We start from the raw sequence: 12,262 nt of genomic DNA, 5'->3' as shown, positions 1-12,262 counted from the left end.
AACACGGATAGTGAATAAAGTCTATTTTTGTAGTTATTTCCCCATATTTCTACACAATAACTCAGATATGGTGCTACTAGCGAGCAGTAGACAATATGAAGTGATTTTTTTGTCCATTACATATTTTTCTTTTGTTCATTATAAAAATATTTTTTGATACCTTATCTTGTTGGATCTTTGTTGATTTCCAGTTCATTTTATCATCAATTATTACACCCTAAAAATGTATTTTATTAACTCTTAGAATGTCTACTCCGTCTATTTGTATGTTTGACTCTCTTCTTTTTTCTTTTTTGACTTTCTCTTCTACTGTTACTGAATATCATTATTTTAGTTTTACTGATATTCAAAAATAGTCTGTTTTTGTCAAAACATCTCTCTAATTTGTTAATTTTTTCTGTTAACATTTGTATTATCTTCTGTGTCTTCTCTCCTAAACAAAACACAGTTGTTTCATCCGTGAATAATACTAACTTTAAGTCTTTTGTAACTTTACAAATGTCATTTATATAATCATTGAACAATTTTTGTCCCAGTATTGATTCCTGGGGTACATCACAGGATATGTTTAGTGTTGTAGTTGTGTGTTCGCCTAGCTTCACAAGTTGCTTCCTGTTTGTTAAGTAGCTTCTTTTTCAGTTTACAACCAATCCTCGAAAGCCATCCATCCATTTTTTACCGCTTGTCCCTCTCGGGTTTGCAGGGGTGGCTGGAGCCTATTATACCGTTCTAATTTTTAAATTAAAATATTATAATCAAAATCATATGATATTTCAATAAAAACATCAATTGATATATTTTATTCCTCGCGAAGAAAAGAGGGGGGTGGAACCAAGCGTCTTTTCGTGTCTTTCTCGCCATTCTAAATTGGATGCCAAAATTCACAATCTTGTCGGAATATGCCCTCATCCTTCTACAATCAAGGTGAGAGACATTTTTTTATGAACTAGAATACATTTTCACTAGCTCCGAGGCAAGGTAGCAGCTCACCAGCTGATGATGTCAATATAGCAGCAAGAAGCTAGTTAGCTCTCTGTGATCACGGCGCTGCTATAAATAATTTGTCTGTGTTAGCGCTTTTAATAACAATATCACTAATATTTGGTTGATATTCAAGTCACGAAATGTAAATGTAGAATTGTGGGCGCTTTTTGAATGGTTATTTATTGGGCTTTATGGGTGGAAAAGAGGACCTCCAATTGGCTCCATTGTAAGCGGACTTTTATTTACGAGTTAGAATGCATTAAAAAAAAAAAAAAGTCTTATTGTTTCTCTTAAGTATTGTGAACAATGGGCAAAATTCCCCAAAAAGGGCAGTTCCGCTTTAAGTTGCAATCAAAAATGTTAGTTACAAGCATCCCCACCATTAGATGACAAAACAATTGTCACAGTGAACTTTGTAAGACAGAGGTCCCCAACCTTTTTGACATCACATGGACAAAGATAAGTTCTGTGGGCAGATGAAACAAAAATTGAGCGGTTTGGCCACAATACCCAGTAATATGTTTGGATGAGAAAAAGTGAGGCCTTTAATCCCAGGAACACCAAACCTACCGTCAAGCATGGTGGTGTTAGTATTATGCTCTGGGCCTGTTTTGCTGCCAATGGAACTGGTGCTTTACAGAGAGTACATGGGACAATGAAAAAGGAGGATTACCTCCAAATTCTTCAGGACAACCTACAAACCCCATTTCCATATGAGTTGGGAAATTGTGTTAGATGTAAATATAAGCGGAATACAATGATTTGCAAATCATTTTCAACCCATATTCAGTTGAATATGCTACAAAGACAACATATTTGATGTTCAAACTGATAAACATTTTTTTATTGCAAATAATCATTAACTTTAGAATTTGATGCCAGTAACACGTGACAAAGAAGTTAGGAAAGGTGGCAATACATACTGATAAAGTTGAGGAATGCTCATCAAACACTTATTTGGAACATCCCACAGGTGAACAGGCAAATTGGGAACAGGTGGGTGCCATGATTGGGTATAAAAACAGCTTCCCAAAAAATGCTCAGTCTTTCACAAGAAAGGATGGGGCGAGGTACACCCCTTTGTCCACAACTGCGTGAGCAAATAGTCAAACAGTTTAAGAACAAAGTTTCTCAAAGTGCAATTGCAAGAAATTTAGGGATTTCAACATCTACGGTCCATAATATCATCAAAAGGTTTAGAGAATCTGGAAAAATCACTCCACGTAAGCGGCATGGCAGGAAACCAACATTGAATGACTGTGACCTTCGATCCCTCAGACGGCACTGTATCAAAAACCGACATCAATCTCTAAAGGATATCACCACATGGTCTCAGGAACACTTCAGAAAACCACTGTCACTAAATACAGTTTGTCGCTACATCTGTAAGTGCAAGTAAAGCTCTACTATGCAAAGCAAAAGCCATTTATCAACAACATCCAGAAACGCCGCCGGCTTCTCTGGGCCCGAGATCATCTAAGATGGACTGATGCAAAGTGGAATAGTGTTCTGTGGTCTGACGAGTCCACATTTCAAATTATTTTTGGAAATATTCGACATCGTGTCATCCGGACCAAAGGGGAAGTGAACCATCCAGACTGTTATCGACGCAAAGTTCAAAAGCCAGCATCTGTGATGGTATGGGGGTGCACTAGTGCCCAAGGCATGGGTAACTTACACATCTGTGAAGGCACCATAAATGCTGAAAGGTACATACAGGTTTTGGAACAACATATGCTGCCATCCAAGCGCCGTCTTTTTCATGGACGCCCCTGCTTATTTCAGCAAGACAATGCCAAGCCACATTCAGCATGTGTTACAACAGCGTGGCTTCGTAAAAAAGGAGTGCGGGTACTTTCCTGGCCCGCCTGCAGTCCAGACCTGTCTCTCATCGAAAATGTGTGGCGCATTATGAAGTGTAAAATACGACAGAGGACTGTTGAACGACTGAAGCTCTACATAAAACAAGAATGGGAAAGAATTCCACTTTCAAAGCTTCAACAATTAGTTTCCTCAGTTCCCAATCGTTTATTAATAACTGGGATTTATATAGCGCTTTTCTAAGTACCCAAAGTCGCTTTACATGTAGAACCCATCATTCATTCACACCTGGTGGTGGTAAGCTACTTTCATAGCCACAGCTGCCCTGGGGTAGACTGACGGTTTATTGAGTGTTGTTAAAAGGAAAGGCCATGTAACACAGTGGTGAACATGCCCTTTCCCAACTCCTTTGGCATGTGTTGCAGCCATGAAATTCTAAGTTAATTATTATTTGAAAAAAATAAAATAAAGTTTATGAGTTTGAACATCAAAAATCTTGTCTTTGTAGTGCATTCAATTGAATATGGGTTGAAAAGGATTTGCAAATCATTGTATTCCGTTTATATTTACATCCAACACAATTTCCCAACTCATATGGAAACAGGGTTTGTAAAATCATCAGCCAGGAGGTAGGGTCTTGGGCGCAGTTGGGTGTTCCAACAGGACAATGACCCCAAACACACGTCAAAAGTGGTAAAGGAATGGCTAAATCAGGCTAGATTTAAGGTTTTAGAATGGCCTTCCCAAAGTCCTGACTTAAACGTTTGGACAATGCTGAAGAAACAAGTCCATGTCAGAAAACCAACAAATTTAGCTGAACTGCACCAATTTTGTCAAGAGGTGTGGTCAAAAATTCAAGCAGAAGCTTGTGGATGGCTACCAAAAGCACCTTATTGCCGTGAAACTTGCCAAGGGACATGTAACCAAATATTAACATTGCTGTATGTATACTTTTGACCTAGCAGATTTGGTCACATTTTCAGGAGACCCATAATAAATTCATAAAAGAACCAAACTTCATGAATATTTTTTGTATGTGCTCCAATCACTCTATCACAAACAAATAAGAGTTGTAGAAATTATTGGAAACTCAAGACAGCCATGACATTATGTTCTTTACAACTTTTGACCACGACTATATATATATATACACACACATATATATATATATAAATATAAATATATATATATATATATATATATATATATATATATATATATATTCATTCCTCACGCACTAATTGACTAAAAGAGTGCGCACTTTCCGCACGCTCGCCCGACAGTGCGGCGCGAACGCGATGATGTCACGTTATCGATGGGAAAATGCATTTTTAGACAACATGATTTGCCTGAGCGGTTAGGAGACCCCGGGAGCAACAAGTGGTAGAAAATAGATTATCCATCCATCCATCCATCCATCCATCCATCCTTCCATCCATCTATCCATCCATCCATCCATCCATCTTCTTCCGCTTATCCGAGGTCAGGTCGCGGGGGCAGCAGCCTAAGCAGGGAAGCCCAGACTTCCCTCTCCCCAGCCACTTCGTCCAGCTCTTCCCGGGGGATCCCGAGGCGTTCCCAGGCCAGCTGGGAGACATAGTCTTCCCAACGTGTCCTGGGTCTTCCCCGTGGCCTCCTACCGGTAGGACGTGCCCTAAACACCTCCCTAGGGAGGCGTTGGGTGGCATCATGACCAGATGTCCGAACCACCTCATCTGGCTCCTCTCGATGTGGAGGAGCAGCGGCTTTACTTTGAGCTCCCCCCGGATGGCAGAGCTTCTCACCCTAACTCTAAGGGAGAGCCCCGCCACCCAGCGGAGGAAACTCATTTCGGCCGCTTGTACCCGTGATCTTGTCCTTTCGGTCATAACCCAAAGCTCATGACCATAGGTGAGGATGAGAACGTAGATCGACCGGTAAATTGAAAGCTTTGCCTTCCGGCTCAGCTCCTTCTTCAACACAACGGATCGATACAGCGTCCGCATTACTGAAGACGCCGCACCGATCAGCCTGTCGATCTCACGATCCACTCTTCCCTCACTCGTGAACAAGACTCCAAGGTACTTGAACTCCTCCACTTGGGGCAGGGTCTCCTCCGCAACCCGGAGATGGCACTCCACCCTTTTCCGGGCGAAAACCATGGACTCGGACTTGGAGGTGCTGATTCTCATCCCAGACGTTTCACACTCAGCTGCGAACCGATCCAGTGAGAGCTGAAGATCCTGGCCAGATGAAGCTATCAGGACCACATCATCTGCAAAAAGCAGAGACATAATCCTGCAGCCACCAAAATAAAAAAATAATAGAAAATAGATTAGAAAGGACAAATAAAAAAGAGACTTCCCGCGGGCTGGATTTTGGTCGTTTGGGCCGTAGTTTGGGGACCACTGCCGTAAGATCATACCAAAAAATCTAGTCTTACTCTTTTGCATTAGCTTGTAGCTCAAGACCGACATACCTCTGTTTTTCAAGCATGGGAAGGAGGAAAGTAAGTCTGAAAGAAGCGGATAAATTGAAGCTAACTTGTTGAATTAAAGAAATAAATCATCAAAAATATGACCGAGCCAGTTGCCAACTTCGCAAAGCAATTTGAGTGTATCATTGCTAGCCTATGGAAAAACTGCTGATGGTGTGTTTGACGGGGAAGGAGATACTGTAGAAGTCCACTCTCCGAGGCGAGGTAGCAGCTCACCAGCTGATGATGTCAATATAGCAGCAGAAGCTAGTTACCTTTCTGTGATCACGCCGCCGCTATAAATAGTTTGTCTTTGTTAGCGCTTATAATAACAATATCACTAATAGATCATTATTCATGCGTTTGTTACGTCTCGTCTCGATTACTGTAACGTATTATTTTCGGGTCTCCCTATGTCTAGCATTAAAAGATTACAGTTGGTACAAAATGCGGCTGCTAGACTTTTGACAAGAACTAGAAAGTTTGATCATATTACACCTATACTGGCTCACCTGCACTGGCTTCCTGTGCACTTAAGATGCGACTTTAAGGTTTTACTACTTACGTATAAAATACTACACGGTCTTGCTGGTTGTATTGTACCATATGTCCCGGCAAGAAATTTGCGTTCAAAGAACTCCGGCTTATTAGTGATTCCCAGAGCCCAAAAAAGGTCTGCGGGCTATAGAGCGTTTTCTATTGGGGCTCCAGTACTATGGAATGCCCTCCCGGTAACAATTAGAGATGCTACCTCAGTAGAAGCATTTAAGTCCCATCTTAAAACTCATTTGTATACTCTAGCCTAGGGATGTCCGATAATGGCTTTTTGCCGATATCCGATTATCCGATATTGTCCAACTCTTTAATTACCGATACCGATATCAACCGATACCGATATCAACCGATATATACAGTTGTGGAATTAACACATTATTATGCCTAATTTGGACAACCAGGTATGGTGAAGATAAGGTACTTCAAAAAAATATTAATAAAATAAGATCAATAAATTAAAAACATTTTCTTGAATAAAAAAAGAAAGTAAAACAATATAAAAACAGTTACATAGAAACTAGTAATGAATGAAAATGAGTAAAATTAACTGTTAAAGGTTAGTACTATTAGTGGACCAGCAGCAAGCACAATCATGTGTGCTTACGGACTGTATCCCTTGCAGACTGTATTGATATATATTGATATATAATGTAGGAACCAGAATATTAATAACAGAAAGAAACAACCCTTTTGTTTGAATGAGTGTAAATGGGGGAGGGAGTTTTTTTGGGTTGGTGCACTAATTGTAAGTGTATCTTATGTTGATTTAATTAAAAAAAACAAAACAAAAGCACAATACCGATAATAAAAAAAACGATCCCAATAATTTCTGGTATTACATTTTAACGCATTTAATATCGGCAGGCTGATCATCTCTACTCTAGCCTTTAAATAGACCCCCTTTTTAGACTAGTTGATCTGCCATTTGTTTTCTTTTCTCCTCTGCCCCCCTCTTCCTTGTGGGGGGGGGCACAGGTCCGGTGGCCATGGATGAAGTGCTGGCTGTCCAGAGTCGGGACACCGGGGTGGACCGCTAGCCTGTGCATCGGTTGGGAACATCTCTGCACTGCTGACCCGTCTCCGCTCAGGACGGTTTCCTGCTGGCCCCAATATGGAATGGACTCTCACTATTATGTTGGATCCACTATGGGCTGGACTTTCACAATATTATGTCAGACCCACTCGACATCCATTGCATTCGGTCTCCCCTAGAGGGGGGTTGGGGGGGTTACCCACATATGCGGTCCTCTCCAAGGTTTCTCATAGTCATTCACACCGACGTCCCACTGGGGTGAGTTTTTCCTTGCCCTTATGTGGGCTCTGTACCGAGGATGTCGTTGTGGCTTGTGCAGCCCTTTGAGACACTTGTGATTTAGGGCTATATAAATAAACATTGATTGATGATTGATTGAATACTTGGTCAAAATTCAAGTCAATGCTGTACATTATTTTCATTACGTCATTCAACTATTGCAGTCGGCCGTAGTACATTCTATTATATTGTTTTTAAACAAGATGTATTACAAACCCCGTTTCCATATGAGTTGGAAAATTGTGTTGGATGTAAATATAAACGGAATACAATGATTTGCAAATCCTTTTCAACCCATATTCAATTCAATGCACTACAAAGACAAGATATTTGATGTTCAAACTCATAAACTTAATTTTTTTTTTTGCAAATAATAATTAGCCGAGTGTGAAGCGACTGGGATGAGAATCAGCACCTCCAAATCCGAGTCCATGGTTCTCGCCCGGAAAAGGGTGGAGTGCCATCTCCGGGTTGGGGAGGAGATCTTGCCCCAAGTGGAGGAGTTCAAGTACCTCGGAGTCTTGTTCACGAGTGAGGGAAGAGTGGATCGTGAGATCGACAGGCGGATCGGTGCGGCATCTTCAGTAATGCGGACGCTGTATCGATCCGTTGTGGTGAAGAAGGAGCTGAGCCAGAAGGCAAAGCTCTCGATTTACCGGTCGATCTACGTTCCCATCCTCACCTATGGTCATGAGCTTTGGGTCATGACCGAAAGGACAAGATCACGGGTACAAGCGGCCGAAATGAGTTTCCTCCGCCGGGTGGCGGGGCTCTCCCTTAGAGATAGGGTGAGAAGCTCTGCCATCCGGGGGGAGCTCAAAGTCAAGCCGCTGCTCCTCCATATCGAGAGGAGCCAGATGAGGTGGTTCGGGCATCTGGTCAGGATGCCACCCGAACGCCTCCCTCGGGAGGTGTTTCGGGCACGTCCGACCGGTAGGAGGCCACGGGGAAGACCCAGGACACGTTGGGAAGACTATGTCTCCCGGCTGGCCTGGGAACGCCTCGGGATCCACCGGGAGGAGCTGGACGAAGTGGCTGGGGAGAGGGAAGTCTGGGCTTCCCTGCTTAGGCTGCTGCCCCCGCGACCCGACCTCGGATAAGCGGAAGAAGATGGATGGATGGATGGATGGAAATAATAATTAACTTAGAATTTCATGGCTGCAACACGTGCCAAAGTAGTTGGGAAAGGGCATATTCACCACTGTGTTACATGGCCTTTCCTTTTAACAACACTCAGTAAACGTTTGGGAACTGAGGAGACACATTTTTAAGCTTCTCAGGTGGAATTCTTTCCCATTCTTGCTTGATGTACAGCTTAAGTTGTTCAACAGTCTGGGGGTCTCCGTTGTGGTATTTTAGGCTTCATAATGCGCCACACATTTTCAATGGGAGACAGGTCTGGACTACAGGCAGGCCAGTCTAGTACCCGCACTCTTTTACTATGAAGCCACGTTGATGTAACACGTGGCTTGGCATTGTCTTGCTGAAATAAGCAGGGGCGTCCATGGTAACGTTGCTTGGATGGCAACATATGTTGCTCCAAAAGCTGTATGTACCTTTCAGCATTAATGGCGCCTTCACAGATGTGTAAGTTACACATGTCTTGGACACTAATACACCCCCATACCATCACAGATGCTGGCTTTTCAACTTTGCGCCTATAACCATCCGGATGGTTCTTTTCCTCTTTGGTCCGGAGGACACGACGTCCACAGTTTCCAAAAATAATTTGAAATTTGGACTCGTCAGACCACAAACATTTTTCTACTTTGTATCAGTCTTTCTTAGATGAGCTTAGGCCCAGCGAAGCCGACAGCGTTTCTGGGTGTTGTTGATAAACGATTTCGCCTCGCATAGGAGAGTTTAACTTGCGCTTACAGATGTAGCGACCAACTGTAGTTACTGACAGTCGGTTTCTGAATTGTTCCTGAGCCCATGTGGTGATATCCTTTACACACCGATGTCGCTTGTTGATGCAGTACAGCCTGAGGGATCGAAGGTCACGGGCCTAGCTGCTTACGTGCAGTGATGTCTCCAGATTCTCTGAACCCTTTGATGATATTACGGACCGTAGATGGTGAAATCCCTAAATTCCTTGCAATAGCTGGTTGAGAAAGGTTTTTCTTAACCTGCTCAACAATTTGCTCACGCATTTGTTGACAAAGTGGTGACCCTCGCCCATCCTTGTTTGTGAATGACTGAGCATTTCATGGAATCTACTTTTATACCCAATCATGGCACCCACCTGTTCCCAATTTGCCTGTTCACCTGTGGGATGTTCCAAATGAGCATTCCTCAACTTTATCAGTATTTATTGCCACCTTTCCCAACTTCTTTGTCACGTGTTGCTGGCATCAAATTCTAAAGTTAATTATCATTAAAAAAAAAAAAAAAGTTTATCAGTTTGAACATCAAATATGTTGTCTTTGTAGCATATTCAACTGAATATGGGTTGAAAAGGATTTGCAAATCATTGTATTCCGTTTATATTTACATCTAAAACATTTTCCCAACTCATATGGAAACGGGGTTTGTATATAAAATTTAGTTTTTCTCAGAAAGAATGTTACATCTTACAATTGTGCTGTTTTTGGGAGTGAGAAAGCACCAATATTTATTTCAGATACAATAATTTTGAATTAGAACTAACTATGCTCGTAAGTTGACGTACTGTTTTGTGCCTTGAAAAGCTGCTGTACTCTCATACAAAAAAATGGGTGGTAAAGGTGTGTATACTTTGAACACAACGCAGGTGAGGCGATGCATTGGTGGCTGCTGTCAGCCACATTCCTGCACTGAAAACATTTCTCCCTCTCTCCTTTCCCCACGCAGGACTGTGGTGCGCACTGGCTGCTGGCCACAGGCCTAAATGACCTTTAGGATTTGGAGCAGGAGGCACCGGGCGACACTCCCTCACATTGTGCTGAGAGTCATCAATTATGCAGGGAAGCCGCTAGGCTCTGAGGAGGGCTAGCTGCTGGAGGTGGAGGTACTAGTGGTGTGTGTGTGTATGTGTGTGTCTGTGTGTGTCTGTGTGTGAGAGAGAGGGAAGACGGCAGCAACAATATGGCGACAACCGCAGTTTCTCCACGACCATTCCTGCATCTGCAGTCCCGCCAAGGCTTCTCCCCGGATTCCCTGTAACGTTTCCAAGGTGAGCATTTTTTTTGGGGGGGGGGGGGGGTATTCCTTTGGAAGCGCTTATGTAAAGGCGGCAGCTGGTGTTTGTGGACTTGGAGGAGGCTTTTTTCCGTACAGTGTGAATGTCGCAGAGATATGCACACCGCCTTGCATTTTTTTTTAAAGATGTCTTTTTTTGCACGACAGCGTTAGATTGGAATTTTCGGTGACGATGGATAGTTTTGGCCTTTCCTCAACCTTTGGTGCTTTGCAGAATGCATACGTGAGTATATATTGATTCCGTTTTAAACGCATGCAGGTGACCTTTCGTGCGCGTTGTCATACCTGTGTTTGGATCATTTTGCACCGAGCTGCTATTTAGCCCACATGCACCGCGCGTATCGATGCGCTAACAGTCGACGTGGCTCCACGGGTGTGGTGCTCATATCCTACAAGGCAGCGCGCAAAGAGAAGAAAAAAACAAAAAAAAGGCACAGGCGAGCCTGAAGTAGACATCTTGTGCGTGTAGAAAACGCATCATGTGTGTTGTGAATGAAATGATGTGACGTTGGTGATGCACGGCGAGACAAACACACGACGTTTTTTTCCCTTCCCTCCGCACGGCAACCACCCACTGCAGCAGTCGGTGTTTGCCGCCTAATGTGGTTAAACGCGGGGACACTTCTTTTGCGGCACTGCATGCAACCTTCTCCTCCTCCTCCTCCTCATCCTCCTCCAGCGAAATGCACACAAACGCCATCCCCGCTCCTCATCAGCACCATCAACCTGCATCTCAGCCATTAGGACAATCAGCTTGAATATGCGTGCAGATTTAAAGTGGAAATCATCAAAAATCATATGACGATTGCTGTGTGTGTGCATGCATGTTTTGTGCGTGTGTGTGCATGCATGTTTTGTGTGTGTGTGTGCACTGTGCATGCATGTTGTGTGTGGTGCTGAAGCAGAGAGCCAGCATCAGCAGAAGGCTCCGTGGCTCTGAGGTTCGGGGGTCCATTTTAAAACAGACGCGTTGGATCATGGCATGCATGTTTGATTGTTGTCAGATCATTTGTGTGTGTGCGTGTGTGTGTGTGTGTGTCATCAGCTTCTCACGGCCAACATGTTCAGATAGAATGTGTTAGGAAAGCGTCAAATGTGCAAGTGCATCCCCCACACTTCTAAATTCACAGCCCGGGGGAAAGGAGGGGAAATGGCCTGATTTGTATACACTTAAATAGGATAATCTAAATCAGTGTTTTTCAACCTTTTTGGAGCCCAAGGCGCATTTATTTCATTGAAAAAATTCGGAGGCACACCACCAGCAGAAATCATTAAAAAAATGAAACTCAGTAGACAATAAAAAGTCGTTGTCGCAATTGTTGGATATTAATTTAAACCATAGCCAAGCATGCATGACTATAGCTCTTGTCTCAAAGTAGGTGTACTGTCACGACCTGTCACATCACGCCGTGACTTATTTTGAGTTTTTTGCTGTTTTCCTGTGTGTAGTGTTTTAGTTCTTCTTGTCTTACGCTCTTATTTTAGTGGCTTTTCCTGTTGCAGTTTCATGTCTTCCTTTGAGCGCTATTCCCCGCACCTGCTTTGTTTTAGCAATCAAGAATATTTAAGTTGTTGCTATCTTTTTTTGTGTGGACATTGTTGTCATGTCATGTACTCTGCTCCACACGCTGTAAGTTTTTGCTGTCGTCCAGCATTCTGTTTTTGTTTACTTTGTAGTAGGGCTGGGCGATAGGGCCTTTTTTTAATATCTCGATATTTTTAGGCCATATCGCGATACACTATATATATCTCGATATTTTGCCTTAGCCTTGACTGAACACTTGATACATATAATCACAGCAGTATGATGATTCTATGTGTCTACATTAAAACATTCTTCTTCATACTGCATTAATATATGCTCATTTTAAACTTTCATGCAGAGAGGGAAATCACAACTAAGTCAATTGACCAACACTATATTTATTAACCAGTTAAGCAGTGGCACAAAAATT

The 12,262-nt window shown here is 42.7% G+C and overlaps 1 protein-coding gene across 5 annotated transcripts in view; it reads left to right on the top strand.

Moving 5' to 3' along the window:
• The window catches only part of scn8aa (sodium channel, voltage gated, type VIII, alpha subunit a), a 113,959-nt gene that overhangs the window by 3,453 nt on the left and 98,244 nt on the right, over nucleotides 1-12,262 (top strand). For 4 of the 5 annotated variants that reach the window (XM_061986977.2, XM_072914027.1, XM_061986986.2 and 1 more), the window contains exon 1: nucleotides 10,351-10,530. The gene's annotated coding sequence lies outside the window, so the exon portion shown is untranslated. Of the gene's footprint in view, nucleotides 1-9,959; nucleotides 10,282-10,350; nucleotides 10,531-12,262 lie in introns of those variants that run through there. The other variant, XM_061986968.2, reaches the window with a different exon arrangement.

Source organism: Nerophis lumbriciformis, linkage group LG01 (assembly GCF_033978685.3).
Source record: "Nerophis lumbriciformis linkage group LG01, RoL_Nlum_v2.1, whole genome shotgun sequence".
NCBI classification, from domain to species: domain Eukaryota; kingdom Metazoa; phylum Chordata; class Actinopteri; order Syngnathiformes; family Syngnathidae; genus Nerophis; species Nerophis lumbriciformis.
This window is presented reverse-complemented; position numbering and strand designations above follow the sequence as displayed.